Source organism: Oncorhynchus keta, chromosome 9 (genome assembly GCF_023373465.1).
Source record: "Oncorhynchus keta strain PuntledgeMale-10-30-2019 chromosome 9, Oket_V2, whole genome shotgun sequence".
NCBI classification, from domain to species: Eukaryota; Metazoa; Chordata; class Actinopteri; order Salmoniformes; family Salmonidae; genus Oncorhynchus; species Oncorhynchus keta.
Genome location: NC_068429.1, coordinates 22,887,208 through 22,910,380, shown reverse-complemented (window position 1 = coordinate 22,910,380; position 23,173 = coordinate 22,887,208). Strand labels below are relative to the sequence as shown.

At 42.4% G+C, this 23,173-nt stretch overlaps 1 protein-coding gene across 13 annotated transcripts in view; it reads right to left on the bottom strand.

Moving 5' to 3' along the window:
* Nucleotides 1-23,173, bottom strand: part of LOC118376650 (disabled homolog 2-interacting protein-like) — a 323,821-nt gene that overhangs the window by 210,305 nt on the left and 90,343 nt on the right. The window lies entirely within an intron of this gene.

Sequence of the window (23,173 nt, the reverse complement as noted above, 5' to 3'; positions counted from 1 at the left end):
AGCCAATGGCATGTACCAGATGCTCAGCAGGCTCTGCTCACACTTACTGGCCTGAGGCCAAACCACGACCAACAACATTGGACAGTCTATGGAACAAAAAGCCTTCACTATATCATCCTGGAATATCCAATGCCTGAGGTCATCTGCCTTTGGCCTAAAGAGCAGAAACCCGGACTTCACCAAAGAAATCGGTAATACAGACATTGTCATCCTGCAAGAAACCTGGTATAGAGGAGACGGACCCACTGGTTGCCCTCTAGGTTACAGAGAGCTGGTAGTCCCATCCACCAAACTACCAGGTGTGAAACAGGAAGGGACTCAGTGGGTATGCTAATTTGGTATAGAGCAGAACTAACTCACTCCATTAAATTAATCAAAACAGGAACATTCTACATTTGGCTAGAAATTCAAAAGGAAATGATCCTAACAGAGAAAAATGTCCTCCTGTGTGCTACCTATATCCCCCACTACAATCCCCATGTTTTAATGAAGACAGCTTCTCCATCCTGGAGGGGAAATCAATCATTTCCAGGCCCAGGGACATGTACTAGTCTGTGGCGACCTAAATGCCAGAACCGGACAAGAACCTGACACCCTCAGCACACAGGGCGACAAACACCTGCCTGGAGGTGACAGCATTCCCTCCCACATATGGCCCCTAGGCACAACTATGACAACATAACCAACAAAAACGGGTCACATCTCCTGCAGCTCTGTCGCACGCTGGGTATGTACATAGTCAATGGTAGGGTTCGAGGGGACTCCTATGGTAGGTACACCTATAGCTCATCTCTTGGCAGTAGTACTGTAGACTACTTTATCACTGACCTCAACCCAGAGTCTCTCAGAGCGTTCACAGTCAGCCCACTGACACCTCTATCAGACCACAGCAAAATCACAGTCTACTAAAACAGAGCAATACTCAATCATGAGGCATCAAAGCCAAAGGAACTGAGTAACATTAAGAAATGCTATAGATGGAAGGAATGCAGTTTGGAAACCTACCAAAAACAATTAGGCAACAACAAATTCAATCCCTTTTAGACAACTTCCTGGATAAAACATTCCACTGTAATAGTGAAGGTGTCAACTTGGCAGTAGAAAATCTTAACAGTATATTTGACCTCTCAGCTTCCCTATCAAATCTAAAAATCTCAAATAGAAAACCGAAGAAAATTAACAATAATGACAAATGGTTTGATGAAGAATGCAAAAATCTAAGAAAGAAATTGAGAAACCTGTCCAACCAAAAACATAGAGACCCGGAAAACCTGAGTCTACGCCTTCACTATGGTGAATCACTAAAACAATACAGAAATACACTATGGAAAAAGAAGGAACAGCATGTCAGAAATCAGCCAATGTAATTGAAGAATCCACAGACTCTAACCACTTCTGGGAAAATTGGAAAACACTAAACAAACAACAACACGAAGAATTATCTATCCAAAATGGAGATGTATGGGTAAACCACTTCTCCAATCTTTTTGGCTCTATAACAAAGAATAAAGACCAAAAACATATACATGATCAAATACAGATCTTAGAATCAACAATTAAAGACTACCAGAACCCACTGGATTCTCCAATAACATTGAATGAGTTACAAGACAAAATAAAAACCCTCCAACCCAAAAAGGCCTGTGGTGTTGATGGTATCCTCAATGAAATGATCAAATATACAGACAACAAATTCCAATTGGCTATACTAAAACTCTTTAACATCATCCTTAGCTCTGGCATCTTCCCCAATATTTGGAACCAAGGACTGATCACCCCAATCCACAAAAGTGGAGACAAATTTGACCCCAATAACTACCGTGGAATATGCGTCAACAGTAACCTTGGGAAAATCCTCTGCATTATCATTAACAGCAGACTCGTACATTTCCTCAATGAGAACAATGTACTGAGCAAATGTCAAATTGGCTTTTTACCAAATTACCGTACAACAGACCATGTATTCACCCTGCGCACCTAATTGACAACCAAACAAACCAAAACAAAGGCAAAGTCTTCTCATGCTTTGTTGATTTCAAAAAAAGCCTTCGACTCAATTTGGCATGAGGGTCTGCTATACAAACTGATGGAAAGTGGTGTTGGGGGTAAAACATACATTATAAAATCCATGTACACAAACAACAAGTGTGCGGTTAAAATTGGCAAAAACACACACATTTCTTCACTCAGGGTCATGGGGTGAGACAGGGATGCAGCTTAAGCCCCACCCTCTTCAACATATATATCAACGAATTGGCGCAGACACTAGAAAAGTCTGCAGCACCTGGCCTCACCCTACTAGAATCCGAAGTCAAATGTCTGCTGTATGCTGATGATCTGGTACTTCTGTCACCAACCAAGGAGGGCCTACAGCAGCACCTAGATCTTATGCACCTAGATCTTATGCACAGATTCTGACCAAAATAATGGTGTTCCAAAAAAGGTCCAGTCACCAGGACCACAAATACAAATTCCATCTAGACACTGTTGCCCTAGAGCACACAAAAAACTATACATACCTTGGCCTAAACATCAGCGCCACAGGTAACTTCCACAAAGCTGTGAACGATCTGAGAGACAAGGCAAGAAGGGCATTCTATGCCATCAAAAGGAACATAAATTTCAACATACCAATGAGGATTTGGCTAAAAATACTTGAATCAGTCATAGAGCCCATTGCCCTTTATGGTTGTGAGGTCTGGGGTCCGCTCACCAACCAAGAATTCACAAAATGGGACAAACACCAAATTGAGACTCTGCACGCAGAATTCTGCAAAAATATCCTCTGTGTACAACGTAGAACACCAAATAATGCATGCAGAGCAGAATTAGGCCAATACCCACTAATTATCCAAATCCAGAAAAGAGACATTAAATTCTATAACCACCTAAAAGGAAACGATTCCCAAACCCTCCATAACAAAGCCATCACCTACAGAGAGATGAACCTGGAGAAGAGTCCCTAAGCAAGCTGGTCCTGGGGCTCTGTTCACAAACACAAACACACCCTACAGAGCCCCAGGACAGCAGCACAATTAGACCCAACCATATCATGAGAAAACAAAAAGATAATTACTTGACACATTGGAAAGAATTAACAAAAAAACAGAGCAAACTAGAATGCTATTTGGCCCTAAACAGGGAGTACACAGCGGCAGAATACCTGACCACTGTGACTGACCCAAAATTAAGGAAAGCTTTGACTATGTACAGACTCAGTGAGCATAGACTTGCTATTGAGAAAGGCCGCCGTCTCAAGAGAAGACAGGCTATGTGCTCACTGCCCACAAAATTAGGTGGAAACTGAGCTGCACTTCCTAACCTCCTGCCCAATGTATGACCATATTAGAGAGACATATTTCCCTCAGATTACACAGATCCACAAAGAATTTGAAAACAAATCCAATGTTAATAAACTCCCATATCTACTGGGTGAAATTCCACAGTGTGCCATCACAGCAGCAATATTTGTGACCTGTTGCCACGAGAAAAGGGCAACCAGTGAAGAACACACACCATTGTAAATACAACCCATATTTATGCTTATTTATTTTATCTTGTGTCCTTCACCATTTGTACATTGTTAAAACACTGTATATATATAATATGACATTTGTAATGTCTTTATTGTTTTGAAACCTCTGTATGTGTAATGTTTACTGTTAATTTGTATTGTTTATTTCACTTTATATATTCACTTTATATATTATCTACCTCACTTGCTTTGGCAATGTTAACACGATTCCCATGCCAATAAAGTCCTTGAATTGAATTGAATTGAGAGAGAGAGAGAGAGAGAGAGAGGGAGAGAGAGAAAGTGATAGAGAGAAGGAGATGGATACAGAGGGAGAGAGAAAAAGCAATAGAGAGAAGGGAGAGAGAGAGAGAGAGAGAGAGAGAGAAGGATATCAGCTAGGTACATTGGGTAAAGGCACATTTGTACAACAGGCTTTGTTCACTGCAAATTCAGGCAGAGTTCAGAATTCAGTAATAGGTTGTTATCAATAACGTCATAATTCCTTCATAATTTCTTTGCACATTCCATTTATTTTCCAACACCACTCCTGGTTTTCTGATGTCTCTAAATAGAAAGCCCTCTGATCTAATCTGCATCTGATACTTCTTTCTCTATCAATGTGTGTTCTATGTCAGGAGGATAGGCTCATTGTAAAGGTTGGTATGGAATAAATGGAATGGTATCAAGCACATGTTAATCACATGTTTGACTCCATTCCATGAATTCCATTCCAGCCATTACAATGAGCCCGTCCTCCTATAGCTCCTCCCACCAGCCTCCACTGTAAGTGTTTTCAATGCAGAGTGATTTCATGTGATTCATGTTATCACAGACATTGATTGTTACCGCTCTGAGACATTAGGTACCATGTGCTACAGATCGGGACATGTCCACTACAGGAATGTGAGACATGCCAGTATGCATTTCTATACAGATACTTTAGACTATGGTGCAGCAAAGAACAGGACTGATATTAACCATTGGCTGCCATGTAGTGAACTAACATAACCTTTCACTATTTCTGTTGGATACATGCTTGGTACACAACAACTCTGATTGTATGTCAGTTAGTAGAGACCTGAAACTTGCAATACTTGTTTTGACAGTTGACATATGTTTGATAGAAACACACAACACACACACAGGTATCCCTTAAATCACCCCTCACTGATACCTCAAGCCTTGAGGGAAAGGAAGACATTGAGAAGAGCATTCAGGGTTTCTGTCTGTCTGTCTGTCAAACTTTGTCCGCAAAGGGGCTAAACCACCGAAGAGCGGCTCTACACCATTAGAGCGAGACCAGCTGCGCTTGGCCCGCGACTGGAAAATGCTAGCTGACATTGGCCGGCAACTTGTGTTTCCTCCGGAGATCGCAACCACCACCCTAAGACCTGACATGGTGCTCTGGTCCCGTTCACTCAATAAGGTCTTCATCATTGAGCTCACAGTACCCTGGGAAAACTCAGTAGATGAGGCGAAAACATCTGCGCTATGCTGATCTAGCTGCCGAAGCACGGCATCATGGCTGGAACACAGAAGTCCGACCAGTGGAGGTGGGCTGCAGAGGTTTTGTGGCAACATCTACAACCAGACTGCTTAGAGACCTGGGAATTAAGGGCCAGAGCCAGTGTTCGGCAATCAAAGCTGTATCAGAGGCGGCAGAAGGCAGCAGTCAGTGGCTCTGGATGAAGAGGAAAGACCCCAGCTGGGCCCCGAAGTGAGAGGGCCAGGAGGTATGCGGTCAACAATGCTTGACTCAGGGAGGAGGACGCCCCTGCCATGCATAGTCCCATGGGATGTTGGCTATCAACAACAAGGCAACTCCTATGACTAATTGGGAATGGGACGCAAGCGTAGGATTGATCACCCTGTCGCTGGCCCCCTTTGGGGAGGGTGTATAGTGTGAAAGGCCGGAACACCCTAGAAACCAAAGGTACACTACTGACGATGCGCTCCCCAAATTTCACCACGCTCACTGTTCATTAACTCTTGGAAGTGCTTGCACAAAGGATAGTAACATCTCATCCTGTGTTCTTGGAATCTGTCTGTCTGTCTGTCTGTCTGTCTGTCTGTCTGTCTGTCTGTCTGTCTGTCTGTCTGTCTGTCTGTCTGTCTGTCTGTTAGCTTGTCAACCAAAGCCTTGCTACAGTAATTTAGACTGTAACATGACTGTTGGCTGTATTAGTGCACAGAGTAACATGTGTGGCTCAGTTGGTAGAGCAAGGTGCTTGTAAAACCACGGTTGAGGGTTTGATTCACACAGGGGGACAAGTGTGAAAATGTAGGAAGTGGCTCTGTATAAGAGGGTCTGCTACATTACTATAATGTACATGGAGTTAGCAGCATTGTTTTTATTGTGGACAGCGTTTCACCTGGTAGAAAGTTTGCAAGTAAAACGTGGTTTTCAGGACTCATGATGAGAAGCCTCGTTTACATGTACGTATGGTACACAGCACTGTGCAGATGGTTGCAACATGTGTAGCAGCCTGCAGTAGGATTTTACACACTAATTTCTCCATCACATAATGGGGTGTGTGTGTGTAGTGTATAGAGAACAGTATATTACAGTGGTTTCCTCTCACATTGTGAACATATGCAGGGGCCAAATGTGAATCCCACACACACACATCTGTGTACCATTAGGGAATGGGAAAAGCAGGAGGTGCAATAGCCAAACAGAGGTACTAGAAATGCACGTTGAAGTTGCCCCTGTGTGAGTTAATGAAACATTCCAACATCCTCAATATTCTCATTGAGGACAATTAATCACCTTGTTGCCATGGCAGCAGCATATCAGGCACTTTAAGATAATATTTCTCAGTGTTTGTGTGTGCGCAGGCTTGTGTGTGCGCAGGCTTGTGTGTGTGTGTGGCAGCAGATAGAGGTGTGTGTGTTATCTGTAAGGTCCGTTAGAGGGCACACACAGCAGATGTTTTATCTATGAGAGGTGTGGTTATCTATGAGAGGTGTGGTTATATTGTTATCTATGGGAGGTGTGGTTTTGTTGCCCACTACTCAATGAGGTTAAACTATCTGGCCTGTACAAGCCCTTCTCCTCTTTCTCCTTCATCCTCCTCTTTCTCAAACTTCCTCTCCTTCAACTCTTCTTCCAACTTCTTCTTCACTTCCACCTCCATAGCCCAATAAAACGTCCCCCCTCCCTCCCTCTCTCCATCTCCCTGTTCTTCCCTCCATCCCTCCTGACAGTTAGTTAATAGGACAGCCTCACACCACCAGGCAGTGTGGGTGTCAGGGGACCTGGGGGATGATGATGCACAGATGGCAGTCAACTGGCTTGGCTTTTGTAATGCTGCTCAGACTGGGTCTCTGAGTGTCTAGTTAATTGCCCTCTATGGGGTCTGTCAGGGGAAGATAAGAGGCTGGATGGAGGAGTTGGAGAGAGTCACCATAGCGACATCAAAGACCCCGCTTGAGAAACAGCATGTATCCCTCAGAGACAGATAAGATGCTGAAATCACAGAGATGATGGTTAAACAGTTGTGTGTGTGTTTCTACATGTGTATGCAGTATGTGGTGTCGCTCGCTCTCTTGCTCTCTCTCTCTCTCTCTCTCTCTCTCTCTCTCTCTCTCTCTCTCTCTCTCTCTCTCTCTCTCTCTCATAGTCAGAACTCTATTACATGTGTCTGTCGCTGACCCCTATTGTCACTGCCAGCCTTAGGAGTGACAGCTACCTTCTCTCCTCTCTCCCTCTCTCTCCCTCCTTGGTTTGCCACAATGGACAATTTTCTCAATGCTCCGTTCCCATGGCAACCCCACCAACTTGCCCCAACTGACTGACAGAGAATTCTAAAGACTCTTTTGCTAGCTACCTATACCTACAGTACCGCCAAATCGGTGCTGATCACACCTGCTCTCCCATTCTCCTGTTTTCATTAAACTGACAACTCTGTAAGAGATGGGGAGGTTTGAAAATCCATTCTGTGCCTGATTGTGCACACATATATACAGTCAACTCATAAACATACATTCAATGCAGTTACTCCTCTTCCAGGGTAGCTTTACTGAAAACAACTTATCAAGGCTTTATAGAGCTCCATAAGCACTACATAGGTGCTTCACAAATCACTTCAAAGCTGTCATAGTTAGGTGTGTCTCCTCTGAGGTCTCATTAGCCTCTGTGAGCCTGGAGTCAGACAGCATGCTTCCTCTGGCCATCCGGAGTGGAGCAGGGCCTGGAGCACACACTACCCTGCAGACACCCTGACCAGGACATTCCAGGGAGAGGCATGCTCTCATTCCCTCCTCTCATTGAAACAATGGATTCCCCTCCTGCCAAGAAAGCACTCAGCTTCAAACAGCTTCAACTGAAACACCAGGGTCCCCAGGGATCCATTCATGTTAGCGTGTGTGGCTGTGTCAATGTCTGTGTGTGCCATTGTCTGTGTATTTGTATTAAGCACAGTGTATGGTGAGGTAATGCCTCACACTGTTATAAAACAGAGAGACAATAGATAGCATCTGATGTAATGACACACGGGAAAGAGAAACACGCTGGATACAGTACACTGATGCCTGCTCATGGTCTCATGATTATCTTAGTGACAGAACTCAAGCCATCATGATTGATGAGGTTAAGTCTGAATTTCTTGAAGTAGATAAAGGTGTACAACAGGGGATGATTTCAGGATCGGTTCTCTTCACTATTTATATACTATTGGTCAATCTGTTAAAAATGGTAAACTTCATTTATATTCAGATGATACTATTATGTATCCTATTGCCCTGACTGTTGTTCTGTGTCAAAATTACAGTAAGATGTAATACCTATACAGGAATCCCTTGCTGATTTAAAACGTGTGCTTAATACAGGCAAAACAAAATACATTTTTATTTTAAACTCTTGTAAGAATGTTTCAGATGAACTACATGTTCACTCATTAGATGATTCTCCAATATAACGTGTTCCTGCATATAAATACTTAGGCATTTGGATTGATGTGGATTTGACGTTTAGAAAACAGAGATGAGCTGGTTAAGAAGCTAAGATTTAAAGTTGTTGTTTTCTACAGAAACAGATTGTGACTTTCTCTAAACAATGGGAAGCAGATTATTCAATGAATATTGTTATCTGTCCTTGAATACGGTGACATTATTTATCAAAGTGCATCTTCAACTACTCTTTGGATGCCATCTACCATAATGCCCTTCGTTTTGTTACAGGTGACAGTTTTTAACCTCGTCACTTATTTTATATATATATATATATACAGTGGGGAGAACAAGTATTTGATACACTGCCGATTTTGCAGGTTTTCCTACTCACAAAGCATGTAGAGGTCTGTAATTTTTATCATAGGTACACTTCCACTATGAGAGACGGAATCTAAAAGAAAAATCCTGAAAATCACATTGTATGATTTTTAAGTAATTATTTAGCATTTTATTGCATGACATAAGTATTTGATCACCTACCAACCAGTAAGAATTCCGGCTCTCACAGACCTGTTAGTTTTTCATTAAGAATCCTTCCTGTTCTCCACTCATTACCTGTATTAACTGCACCACAGTCTCAAAGAAAACCATTAGTAAGACATTACGCCGTCACGCCGTCATGGATTAAAATCCTGCAGCGCACGCTCAAGCCAGCGCATGTCCAGGCCCGTCTGAAGTTTGAAAATGACCATCTGGATGATCTAGAAGAGGAATGGGAGAAGGTCATGTGGTCTGATGAGACAAAAATAGAGCTTTTTGGTCTAAACTCCACTCCACTTGTAGGTATATGGTCACCTACAAACAAGCAAGATTTCTGGCTCTCACAGACCTGTAACTTCTTCTTTAAGAGGCTTCTCTGTCCTCCACTCGCTACCTGTATTAATGGTGCCTGTTTGAACTTGTTATAAAAGACACCTGTCCACAACCTCAATCAGTCATAATCCAAACTCCACAATGGCCAAGACTAAAGAGCTGTCAAAAGACACCAGAAACAAAATTGTAGACCTGCACCAGGCTGAGAAGACTGAATCTGCAATAGGTAAGCAGCTTGGTTTGAAGAAATCAACTGTGTGAGCAATTATTAGGAAATGGAAGACATACAAGACCACTGATATTCTCCCTCGATCTGGGGCTCCATGCAAGATCTCACCCCGTGGGGTCAAAATGATCACAAGAACGATGATCACAAAAAATCCCAGAACCACACGGGGGGAGCTAGTGAATGACCTGCAGAGAGCTGGGACCAAAGTAACAAAGCCTACCATCAGTAACACACTATGCCGCCAGGGCGTAGAAGAAAACTCTTGGTATAAACTCTTGGTATATAGTATGGTCTATAGCTTATTACGAGGTATTCTAACTCAGGTGAGTAGAACCTCGAGACTTCATTAATATTAGAGATCAAGTGCCAGTTGTGTTAATAAAGTGACATACACCTCCCCCTTTGTGCTTACCTGAAGCTGCCGTTCCGTCCTGCCGATGCATAGAAAAAAATGTATGTTATTCATGTCCTTGTTCAGCCATGACTCCGAGAAACAAAAGGTTATTACAATTCTTCAGGTCTCGTTGATAGGATAGTGTCAAACTGAGCTTGTCCAATTTGTTCTCCAGTGATTGTACATTCACCAGTAGCACGGAGGATTGAGGCGGGTTATCTACTCGCCGATATGGTTTCGTCAGGGTCCCCGCACGTAGGCCTCTTTTCCAACGCCACTTTCTCTTCCGAGTCTCTGCAATTAGGGACTGGTCTGGGGTGAGCAGTATGTCCTGTGTCGCCGACTCCTTGAAGAAGACATTTTAATCCAAATTGAGGTTAGTGATCGCTGTTCTGAAAAGGAAACAATGCGAAACAACGGCTGAAACAATAGCCGGAACATTATGTACAAAAAACGTTAAGATCAACGCAAAAAAAACGGTATCCATTCCAGTGCAATTCTTTTCAAGGTGCGTGGGAGTGCGTAGGGATTGGTCTGCGTAGGGATTGGTCTGGGTTTGTGTTCTAGCCGCAATCACTGTTCATGCACCGGCAGATTAGGTAAGCTTCTACTGAGAACAACTTATGTAAATGTCTTCTCATTGTGGAAGCACCATAGAGCTACTTAACATAGTGACTCATTTAGAAAGAGGAGCTGTAGAGGAGAGGACTCATCATATGAGGGAGAGGTGTAAGGACTAGAAAGAGTGTGAATGGAAAATCACCTTCCGTCTTTATTGCCACACACACACAAACACACACACACTGTACTCTACTAGAGGTAGTCTAGCCTTGGCGGCAGATAGCCTAACAGTTATAGCGTTGGGCCAGTAACGGAAAGGTTGCTGGTTCGAATACCTGCACTGACAAGGTAAAAAATCTGCCAATGTGCCTTCAGCAAGGCACCCTAATTTGTTCCAGTGGCTAACCCAGTAGAACAACACATTTTACCACACCTATCTGGTGTACGTGACAACAAAACATCTTCTTTTTTAAGTGCTTTTAGTACCCTCTCAGCTTGTTGTCTTGTTGTCTATGAATAAATGGTCAGGCTTTTAGTACCCTCTCAGCTTGTTGTCTTGTTGTCTATGAATAAATGGTCAGGCTTTTAGTACCCTCTCAGCTTGTTGTCTTGTTGTCTATGAATAAATGGTCAGGCTTTTAGTACCCTCTCAGCTTGTTGTCTTGTTGTCTATGAATAAATGGTCAGGCTTTTAGTACCCTCTCAGCTTGTTGTCTTGTTGTCTATGAATAAATGGTCAGGCTTTTAGTACCCTCTCAGCTTGTTGTCTTGTTGTCTATGAATAAATGGTCAGGCTTTTAGTACCCTCACAGCTTGTTGTCTTGTTGTCTATGAATAAATGGTCAGGCTTTTAGTACCCTCTCAGCTTGTTGTCTTGTTGTCTATGAATAAATGGTCAGGCTTTTAGTACCCTCTCAGCTTGTTGTCTTGTTGTCTATGAATAAATGGTCAGGCTTTTAGTACCCTGTCAGCTTGTTGTCTTGTTGTCTATGAATAAATGGTTAGGTTTTTCGTACCCTCTCAGCTTGTTGTCTTGTTGTCTATGAATAAATGGTCAGGCTTTTGACTCATCCTGACAGAGACAACACCCCCAATGAATACAGAGATCTGAGTATGCCCTTGGCATGTTGTTTTGGATAGCCATAGGTAGTCTTTATGACCTTTTAAAGTTATTTTCTCTCTTCAACTCAACTATTCGGAAGGGATCACATATCTATGCAGTTATGACATGAGAGAGAGGATAGCTGCAGTTTAAAAACACACACACACACACACACACACACACACACACACACACACACACACACACACACACACACACACACACACACACACACACACACACACACACACACACACACACACACACACACACACACACACACACACACACACACACACACACACGCTCTCTGCCTCTGTCTGGAGGGATATCTTCTGCTCTTCTCTTTCTTTTCTCTCTCCCTTTTTCTATGTTTCTCCTTTCCCCTTCACAAATACATCACCCTCTTTATTCCCTCCTCTCAACTGTGAGACAAGCAACACTTGTCTTGACTGGCTGACACCACTGCAGAAACATCGCTCTCTTTGCCTGAATATGAAAAGTTGTTTCATGTCACTCATTGAGCACTCTGCTTATTATCTCACATATTTATTTATTTCATCATTGTGCGGATGTTCATGTCTTGTTGTCAGTGAAATGCTGCGATATTTAATGGAACTTTCACAGAAAAGGCCGAAAGCAGTACTTACACAAGTGACAAGATTAACACAAAAACAGATATGCTCAACTCTAGTCCACTGGTCACAATAAGAAAAATCGTTAATTGCCAATGTTATGAGATGAGTCTCATTGGGTTAATGGAGAGAGAAGGGTGTCAGTATCAGCTGCACATACACTCACAGCATTCAGTTTCCACACAAAGCTAAAAGAGATATACAGTGGGGCAAAAAGTACTTAGTCAGCCACCAATTGTGCAAGTTCTCCCACTTAAAAAGATGAGAGAGGCCTGTAATTTTCATCATAGGTACACTTCAACTATGACAGATAATGACAGAGATGACAGGCTATGTGCTCACTGCCCACAAAATAAGATGGAAACTGAGCTGCACTTCCTAACGTCCTGCCAAATGTATGACCATATTAGAGACACATATTTCCCTCAGATTACACAGACCCACAAAGAATTAGAAAACAAATCCAATTTTGATAAACTCCCATATCTACTGGGTGAAATACCACAGTGTGCATCACAGCAACAAGATTTTAGACCTGTTGCCACAAGAAAAGGGAAACCAGTGAAGAACAAACACCTTTGTAAATACAAACAATATTTCTGTTGATTTATTTTCCCTTTTTACTTTAACTATTTGCACATGGTTACAACACTGTAATCATCACCATTACAACACTGTATATATACATAATATGACATTTGAAATGTCTTTATTCTTTTGAAACTTTTGTGAGTGTAATGTTTACTGTTATTTTTGGTGGTTTATTTCACTTTGCTTATTATCTATTTCACTTGCCTTGGCAATGTTTCCCATGCCAATAAAGCCCCTTAAGTTGAAATTGAATTTAAATAGACAGACAGAGAGAGAGAGTACATGGTGGCGGACTATCGAACCACCGTGACTGATAGAAAATTGAGGACAACTCTGACTATGTACAGACTCAGAGATCACAGCCTGGCTATATAGACCGGCTGTCACAGACAAATCTGGCTACCCAGAGAGGACAGGTTGTGCTCACTCTGCACTCAAAGAGAGGTGAAGATAGAGTTGCATTTTTTCCTACACTGCGAGAACTATACAGACTTAGGGGCAATTTTCTTTCCCAACATTGTAATCAAATACAAACATTTTGAGACCACAACAGAAAAGAAGAAAATACAATATATTTTGGGAGAAAAATAAATGTTGTGCCATATTAGCTGCAAAAGCCAGTGGAATGAACAACCAGAATAACAACATTGCTACCTGTGTCGTTCTCACTAGTTCATTATTGTCCTCATTCATTTCTTATTGTATGATCCTGTTAATTGTTATTATTAATTGAGTATTATTATTTTTCCTATTATAATCTATCTGCGTCATCATGGATTTGATATGTGTCTATACGTTTGCCTTGGCAATTGTCACGTTTAAAAATATATATTTTACCTTTATTTCACTAGGCAAGTCAGTTAAGAACAAATTCTTATTTTCAGTGACGGCCTAGGAACAGTGGGTTAACTGCCTGTTCAGGGGCAGAACGACAGATTTGTACCTTGTCAGCTCAGGAGTTTGAACTTGCAACCTTCCGGCTACTAGTCCAACGCTCTAACCACTAGGCTACCCTACTGCTCCAGGGTCTTTGGCTATGCCGGATGAAGTGATATGACATGCTATTCTATAAAATCCTTTCTCTGTAATTAATATTACCTGATTGAGCTAATCATGTAAATGTAATTAAGTTGAAAGTCTGGGCACCACAAAATAATATTTATAGAGAAGTTATCTTCCGAATAAACTCTTAAAGACCTAGTAATATTTTTACATCAATAACAGTCAATATTAATCGTCACCTTATTTCAGTCTCATCTGAAAGTTGTAAATTCTTGGTTATCTTCACGAACCATGGCTAACAAGTTGAATGAGCAATACAAAATTGGGTTTATTTATTTATTTACTAAATACCTAACTAATCACACAGAATTACATATACACAGAATGAATCAGACCTTGATTACAAATGATGTCATAAAGGAAAACGTCCCTAGCGAACAGAACAGATATGACAGCTGGTTACACAAAGAAAAGGGGGCTGGGTTTGAGTGAAAGAGCGGGAAGACTGAAGAACAAAGGGAGAAGCGATGTCTCTATCGGGCCGTAGGCAGCTACTCTATCGTAAATACAGAATCTTATGCATTCTAAATTACCGGCCATTTGGAAAAGGAAAATGCAATAAATATTTACTCTGAGCTGCGCTTCAATAGGTTGGTGGTAGATGGAAGGCCGTGTTGCCCAACAGAGTCCTTGTCCTTTGAAGTTGTCTCTGTTGGTGAACGGGAAATGTTTAGTTTCGTTGTTGTGTGGTAGACGGGATACTCTGTCCGTCCTTTCCTAGCCCATGTTTACAGCGGCCGCTGCTAACTCAACGGCTAGGAGGTATCACTTCTGTAGTGAATAAGAGTTCAAAGTTCAGACCATTCGCAACCAAGCTCACGCTGAGGTTGGCTTCGTTCTCTAGTTATTATCTGAATCCTTCTGACCTGACATCGGATCGTCATCCTAATGTACCCGGAACAGCAAGTTATATTGTCGTCAAGGCTTTATATAGGAAGGGAGAGGAGGGCGTGTTTCATAGTTTATAACCAATGTCTCTTCACTTGGGCGGGCCACTGAGTCGGGCCTAATTCACTCATGAAAACCCAATTCTCACATTTTAGAAGATAAAATCACATTTCATCAACTCACAAATAATTTCATATTCAAACATTTAAATTGCATTACAATTCCATGTGAATCTGATAACTATAATGTGTAGACTTTCCACTGTTTATGTCATCCTATCATTGATGAGAATGTCTCAGTTGACAACCGAACTGACATCATATTCATTAAGTACCAACGCATATGTTCAAATAGTTGGATTACCAAAATATGGTTTATTTCCCCCCACCTTCTGATGTTCCCAGAATCTCTATGTTAACCAAGGGATTTTCAATAGTCACATTAGTAGGGTAGAGAGAGGAAAAAAGGGGGAGAGGTATTTATGACTGTCATAAACCTACCCCCAGGCCAGCGTCATGACACAATGTATGTGGTAACACATTCCATGCCAATAAAGCATTTTGAATTGATTTGAGAGAGAGATAGATGGACCTGGAGAAAAGTCTCGTCAGCCAGCTTTTATGGGGACTCACAAACAGACCACACAGAGCCCCAGGACAGCAACGCAATTAGACCCTATCAAATCATGAGAAAACTAACAGAGAATTACTTTACACATTTGAAAGAATCAACAAGAAGAATAGGAATAAAAACAAACAAAAGATAACTATTGTAAAATATAAACTCAGCAAAAAAATAAACATCCTCTCACTGTCAACTGCGTTTATTTTCAGCAAGCTTAACATGTGTAAATATTTGTATGAACATAACAAGATTCAACAACTAAGACATAAACTGAACAAGTTCCACACACATGTGACTAGCATAAATGGAATAATGTGTCCCTGAACAAAGGGGAGGGTCAAAATCAAAAGTAACGGTCTGTATCTGGTGTGGCCACCAGCTGCATTAAGTACTGCAGTGCATCTCCTCTTCATGGACCTCACCATATTTGCCAGTTCTTGCTGTGAGATGTGACCCCACTCTTCCACCAAGGCACCTGCAAGTTCCCGGACATTTCTCCCTCACCCTCCGATCCAACAGGTCCCAGACGTGCTCAATGGGATTGAGATCCGGGCTCTTCGCTGGCCATAGCAGAACACTGAGATTCCTGTCTTGCAGGAAATCACGCACAGAACGGGCAGTATGGCTGGTGGCATTGTCATGCTGGAGGGTCATGCTAGGATGAGCCTGCATGAAGGGTACCACATGAGGGAAGAGGATGTCTTCCTGTAATGCACAGCGTTGAGATTGCCTGCAATGACAACATGAGCTCACCGCCCCAGACTATGACAGACCCTCCACCTCCAAATTGATCCCTCTCCAGAGTACAGGCATCAGTGTTACGCTCATTTCTTCAACAATAAACGCATAAATCCGACCATCACCCCTGGTGAGATAAAATAGCGACTAGTCAGTGAAGAGCACTTTTTGCCAGTCCTGTCTGGTCCAACGACGGTTGGTTTGTGCCCATAGGCAACGTTGTTTCCAGTGATGTCTGGTGAGGACTTTCCTTACAATAGGCAACAAGTTCTCAGTCCAGCCTCTCTCAGCATATTGCGGACAGTTTGAGCACTGATGGAGGGATTGTGCATTCCTGTGTATCCCGGGAAGTTGTTGTTGCCATCCTGTACCTGTCCCGCAGGTGTGATGTTCGGATGTACGGATCCTGTGCAGGTGTTGTTACAGGTGTTACACAGCTGTCCATCATATCTCCCTGTAGCGCTGTCTTAGGTGTCTCACAATACGGACATTGCAATTTATTGCCCTGGCCACATCTGCAGTCCTCATGCCTCCTTGCAGCATGCCTAAGGCACGTTCTCGCAGATGAGCAGGGACCCTGGGCATCTTTCTTTTGGTGTTTTCAGAGTCAGTAGAAGGCCTCTTTAGTGTCCTAAGTTTTCATAACTGTGACCTACCGTCTGTAAGATGCGTCTTAACGACCATTCCACAGGTGCATGTTCATTAATTGTTCATGGTTCACTGAACAAGCATGGGGGAACAGTTTTTAAACCCTTTACAATGAAGATCTGTGAAGTTATTTGGATTTTTACGAATTTACTTTGAAAGACAGGATCCTGAAAAAGGGACGTTTCTTTCTTTGCTGAGTTTACTGTGTTCATATAGTATGTATACGCTGGAAGCAGAAGCCTTAGAGTTGTTGTCCATTAGTGTACTCCAATTAGGGGACTGATGGTAGGTTTGAGGACAATAATAAAGGAAAATATATAGGGATTGGAAATGATGCGGACAATTACATTGATGGAAGCCAAAGTCTATGTGCAATATTAAAAGCTGATCTAAAACAAATCTACCAAAAAACAGAGCAAACTAGAATGCTATTTGGCCCTAAACAGAGAGTACACAGTGGCAGAATACCTGACCACTGTGAGTGCCTAAAAATTAAGAAAAGCTTTAACTATATACAGACTTAGTAAGCATAGCCTTGCTATTGAGAGATGCCACCATTGGCATATCTGGCTCTCAGAAAAGACAGGCTATGTGCACACTGCCCACAAGGTGGAAACCGAGCTGCACTTCTAACCTCCTGCCAAATGTACCGCCATATTAGAGACACAGACTGTATTTCCCTCAGATTACACAGATCCACAAAGAATTTGAAAACAAATCAATCTTGATAAACTCCCCTATCTACTGGGTGAAATAACACAGTGTGCCACCACAGCAGCAAGATTTGTGATCTGTTGCCACAAGAAAAGGGCAACCAGTGGAGCACAAACAACAATGTAAATGCAACATATATTTATCTGTTTATTTATTTTCACTTTCATAGTTCAACTACTTGCACATTGTTACAACACTGTACATAGCCAATAATATCACGTTTGAAATGTTTATATTATTTTTGAACTTGTGTAATATTTACTGTTAATTTCTTATTATTTATTTCCCTTTCGTTTCTTGTCTGTTCCACTTCCATGTTTCCAACTCCAAATAAAGCCTTTAGAATAGAACAGAATTGAGAGAGAGAGAGAGAGAGAGAGAGAGAGAGAGAGAGAGAGAGAGAGAGAGAGAGAGAGAGAGAGAGAGAGAGAGAGCGAGAGAGAGAAAGAGAGAGACATCAAAAGGAACATAAATTTCAACATACCAATTAGGATTTGGCTAAAAAATACTTGAATCAGTCATAGAGCCCATTGCCCTTTATGGTTGTGAGGTCTGGGGTCTGCTCACCAACCAAGAATTCACAAAATGGGACAAACACCAAATTGAGACTCTGCACACAGAATTCTGCAAAAAATATCCTCTGTGTACAACATAGAACACCAAATAATGCATGCAGAGCAGAATTAGGCCGATACCCACTAATGATCAAAATCCAGAAAAGAGCCTATAACCACCTAAAAGGAAGCGATTCCCAAACCTTCCACAACAAAGCCATCACCTACAGAGAGATGAACCTGGAGAAGAGTCCCCTAAGCAAGCTGGTCCTGGGGCTCTGTTCACAAACACAAACACACCCTACAGAGCCCTGGGACAGCAGCACAATGAGACCCAACCAAATCATGAGAAAACAAAAAGATAATTACTTGACACATTGGAAAGAATTAACAAAAAAACAGAGCAAACTAGAATGCTATTTGGCCCTACACAGAGTACACAGCGGCAAGGAAAGCTTTGACTATGTACAGACTCAGTGAGCATAGCCTTGCTATTGAGAAAGGCCACCGTAGGCAGACATGGCTCTCAAGAGAAGACAGGCTATGTGCTCACTGCCCACAAAATGAGGTGGAAACTAAGCTGCACTTCCTAACCTCCTGCCCAATGTATGACCATATTAGAGAGACATATTTCCCTCAGATTACACAGATCCACAAAGAATTCGAAAACAAATCCAATTTTGAAAAACTTCCATATCTACTGGGTGAAATTCCACAGTGTGCCATCACAGCAGCAATATTTGTGACCTGTTGCCATGAAAAAGGGCAACCAGTGAGGAACACACACCATTGTAAATACAACCCATATCTATGCTTATTTATTTTATATTGTGTCCTTTACCATTTGTACATTGTTAAAACACTGTATATATATATATAATATGACATTTGTAATGTCTTTATTGTTTTGAAACTTCTGTATGTGTGATGTCTACTGTTAATTTTTATTGTTTATTTCACTTTATATATTCACTTTATATATTATCTACCTCACTTGCTTTGGCAATGTTAACACATGTTTCCCATGCCAATAAAGACCTTGAATTGAATTGAGAGAGAGAGAGAGAGAGAGAGAGAGAGAGAGAGAGAGAGAGAGAGAGAGAGAGAGAGAGAGTGAGACAGTGAGACAGTGAGACAGTGAGAGAGTGAGAGAGTGAGACAGTGAGAGAGGGGGCCTATTTCTTGTTTAGGTTGGCTGCGGAGGGCCTTTGTCTGTGTGTTTGTGGGAAAGGCGGGCTGGAGGAGGCAAGAGGAGGAGGAAGTGGATGTTTTTGCAGAGAGAGCAACATAGGTTCAGCATTCTTGTAAGTGCTGTCTGAGACCCCTCTAACCTTCCAAGGCCTGGTCCAACCAGATAGAACACATCAAATGTTACAGTGTCATAAAGAACAGACAGAATGCTACTGCGTGACACAGAACAGAGCTGAAACAATAACACACAGCACCTAACACAACATGGCCTATACAACACAGACACACAACAAACATGTACATACCCAAATAGGGAATACAAGATGCTAAAAGTAAACTAATAGGTTTAAAGATGAATTGACTAAACGAATGCACTGCGGGGCAGAGTGTGAGTGGGTGTGTGTGTGTGTTGGAGTGTTGACAGGAGGGTCTTAGAGAGAGAAGGATGGGTAGAATCACAGTCTTTCCTCTACCTCCCTTTCCCCTGACACCCACAGTCAAACCACTCTCTGTTCCCTCTGGTCCCTATGGTAATCTGAGGGTACATCTCCAGGATTAGGGAATCAACCAGCACCTGTCTTCCCGTTATTGGAGTCTGTTTGGGACTGAGGAGTGCTCAGTCATCTGGCCCCTCTCCAGCTATGCCAGTGCAGGCTTGTGTAGGAAGCGGCTCCCAGGCTCAAACCTCCTCCCAGTCTAGTCTAGTCCTGGCTGGTTTAGGTACTGTAGAGAGCAGCTTCTAATGCCACCGGCTTTATGACGACAACCAGGGCTAAAATCCTGGGTTAAACATCATGATGATCTAACAGTATATCAGTATAACAACAGAGTACAGGCGTCAGAGACAGGACGTGTTCCAGTTTCCTGTGTTTAGCTATAAATGAGCTTGGGTTTTGGAAACTGACTCATCGTTCAGCCCCATGTTGGTGCAGCCATGTTTCCCATACACAGGCCTGCTTCACTTCCTCACTACTTGCTAGTTCAGTGTGACACACATGGATAGGAAACAACAATGTGTGTGTGTGTGTGTGTGTGTGTGTGTGTGTGTGTGTGTGTGTGTGTGTGTGTGTGTGTGTGTGTGTGTGTGTGTGTGTGTGTGTGTGTGTGTGTGTGTGTGTGTGTGTGTGTGTGTGTGTGTGTGTGTGCTTGCATGTGTAAATGAATGTTACACAACCTTCATTCAACAGCTGCTGCTGGATGGTGCACTGATATAAAGTGTGTTGGTGAGAATGAACGGAGAGAGAGAGGGGGAGTATGATGGAGATAGAGAGAGTGTGATGGAGACATAGAGAGAGTGTGATGGAGACATAGAGAGAGTGTGATGGAGAGATAGAGAGAGTGTGATGGAGAGATAGAGAGAGTGTGATGGAGAGAGAGAGAGTGTGATGGAGCGATAGAGAGAGAGTGTGATGGAGAGATAGAGAGAGTGTGATGGAGAGAGAGAGAGTGTGATGGAGTGTGATGGAGAGAGAGAGTGTGATGGAGAGATAGAGAGAGTGTGATGGAGAGATAGAGAGAGTGTGATGGAGAGATAGAGAGTGTGATGGAGAGATAGAGAGTGTGATGGAGAGATAGAGAGTGTGATGATGGAGAGATAGAGAGAGTGTGATGGAGAGATCGAGAGAGTGTGATGGAGAGATAGAGAGAGTGTACTGTTAATTTGTATTGTTTATTTCACTTTATATATTAACTTCATATATTATCTACCTCACTTGCTTTGGCAATGTTAACACATGTTTCCCATGCCAATAAAGCCCTTGAATTGAATTGAGAGTGTGATGGAGAGATAGAGAAGGTGAAAACAAGATTAAGGCCTGTATAGGAGAGGACAACCAAAAGCACACAAACACACACTACACTACACTATACACTACACGATAATACATAATACAGTGCATTCGGAAAGTATTCAGACCCCTAGACTTTTTCAACATTTTGTTACATTACAGTCTTATTATAAAATCGTTGAAATAAATACAAATCCTGATCTACAAATCAAATTGTATCGGTCACATACACATGGTTAGCAGACGTTAATGCAAGTGTAGAAAAATGTTTGTACACACAATACCACATAATGACAAAGCGAAAACTTGTTTTTAGAAATTGTAGCAAATGTATATAAGAAAACCCCCCAGAAATACCTTATTTACATAAGTATTCAGACCCTTTGCTATGAGACTCAAAATTGAGCTCAGGTGCATCCTGTTTCCATTGATCATTCTTGTGATGTTTCTACAACTTGATTGGAGTCCACCTGTGGTAAATTCAATTGAGTGGATATGACTTGGAAAGGCACACACCTGTCTATATAAGTTCCCACAGTTGACAGTGCATGTCAGAGCAAAAACCAAGCCATGAGGTTGAAGGAATTGTCCGTGAGGGCTCTGAGACAGGATTGTGTCGAGGCACAGATCTGGGGAAGGGTACCAAAACAATTCTGCAGCATTGAAAGGTCCCCAAGAACACAGTGGTTTACAATCATTCTTAAATGGAAGCAGTTTGGAACCACAAAGACTCTTCCTAGAGATGTCTGCCAAACTGAGCAAATGGGGGAGAAGGGCCTTGGTCAGGAAGATGAACAAGACCCGATGGTCACTCTGACAGAGCTCCAGAGTTCCTCTGTGGAGATGGGAGAACCTTCCAGAAGGACAACCATCTCTGCAGCACTCCACCATGACAGCCCGTTTGGAGTTTGCCAAAAGGCACCTAAAGGACTCAGACCATGACAAACAAGATTCTCTGGTCTGATATGCCAAGCGTCACATCTGGAGGAAACCTGGCACCATCCCGATGGTGAAGCATGGTGGTGGCAGCATCATCCTGTGGGGATGATTTTAATCGGCAGGGACTGGGAGACAGGTCAGGATCGAGGCAAAGATGAACAGAGCAAAAGTACAAAGAAATGCTTTATGAAAACCTGCTCTAGAGCACTCAGGACCTCAGACGGGTGAATGTTCACCTTCCAACAGGACAACAACCCTAAGCACACAGCCAAGACAGCGCAGGGTGGCTTCGGGACAAGTCTTTGAATGTCCTTGAGCGGCCCAGCCAGAGAACTAGACCCAATCTAACATCTCTGGAGAGACCTGAATATGGCTGTGCAACGACGCTCCCCATCCAACCTGACAGAGCTTGAGAGGATCTGCAGAGAAGAATGGGAGAAACTCCCCCAAGTACAGGTGTACCAAGCTTGTAGCGTCATACCCAAAGACTCAGACTGTAATCACTGCCTAAGGTGCTTTAACAAAGTACTGAGTAAAGAGGTCTAAATACTTATATAAATGTGATATTTCAGTTTTTAATTTGCAAATGTCTAAAAACCTGTTTTTGCTTTGTCATGTGGGGTATTGTGTGTAGATCCCATTTTAGAATACGGCTGTAACGTAACAAAATGTGGAACAATTCAAGGGGTCTGAATACTTTCAAATGCTCTACTTAATACACTACAATACCATACACTACACTATAATTACCTCTGTCTCTCTCTTTCTCTCTGTGTCTCTCTCTCACCTTCTCTGCATCCCTCACTCACTGAAGCGCTTCACAGGCCAAGTCCTTCACAGACTAAACGTCTATGTGTGTCTACCTATGTCTGTGTGTGTGTGCCTGTATGTGTGTCTGATTAAATGACTTTATTATTGTACCCAGGTGGTGAGATAAGAGAAGCCATAACAACCGGTTTGAATATGTAAATGTGAATAAACTACCGTCGGTACAATTCTAGGCGAGACATGATAAGACGAGCAACGATAGGAGCTGTTCCACTGAGAGACAAACAAGGGCAGGCCAGACACACACACACACACAAAAGTGTCATCCCATTCCTAAGTCTTTCCTTAGAATTGATTCAGTGACCCTGGCGGAAACAAACAAGACTATAAGACCACTGCAATACCAGTGGTGCTATGTAATAGCAATGTTGTGTGCAGTTTACAGGACCCATGTGTATATAATGG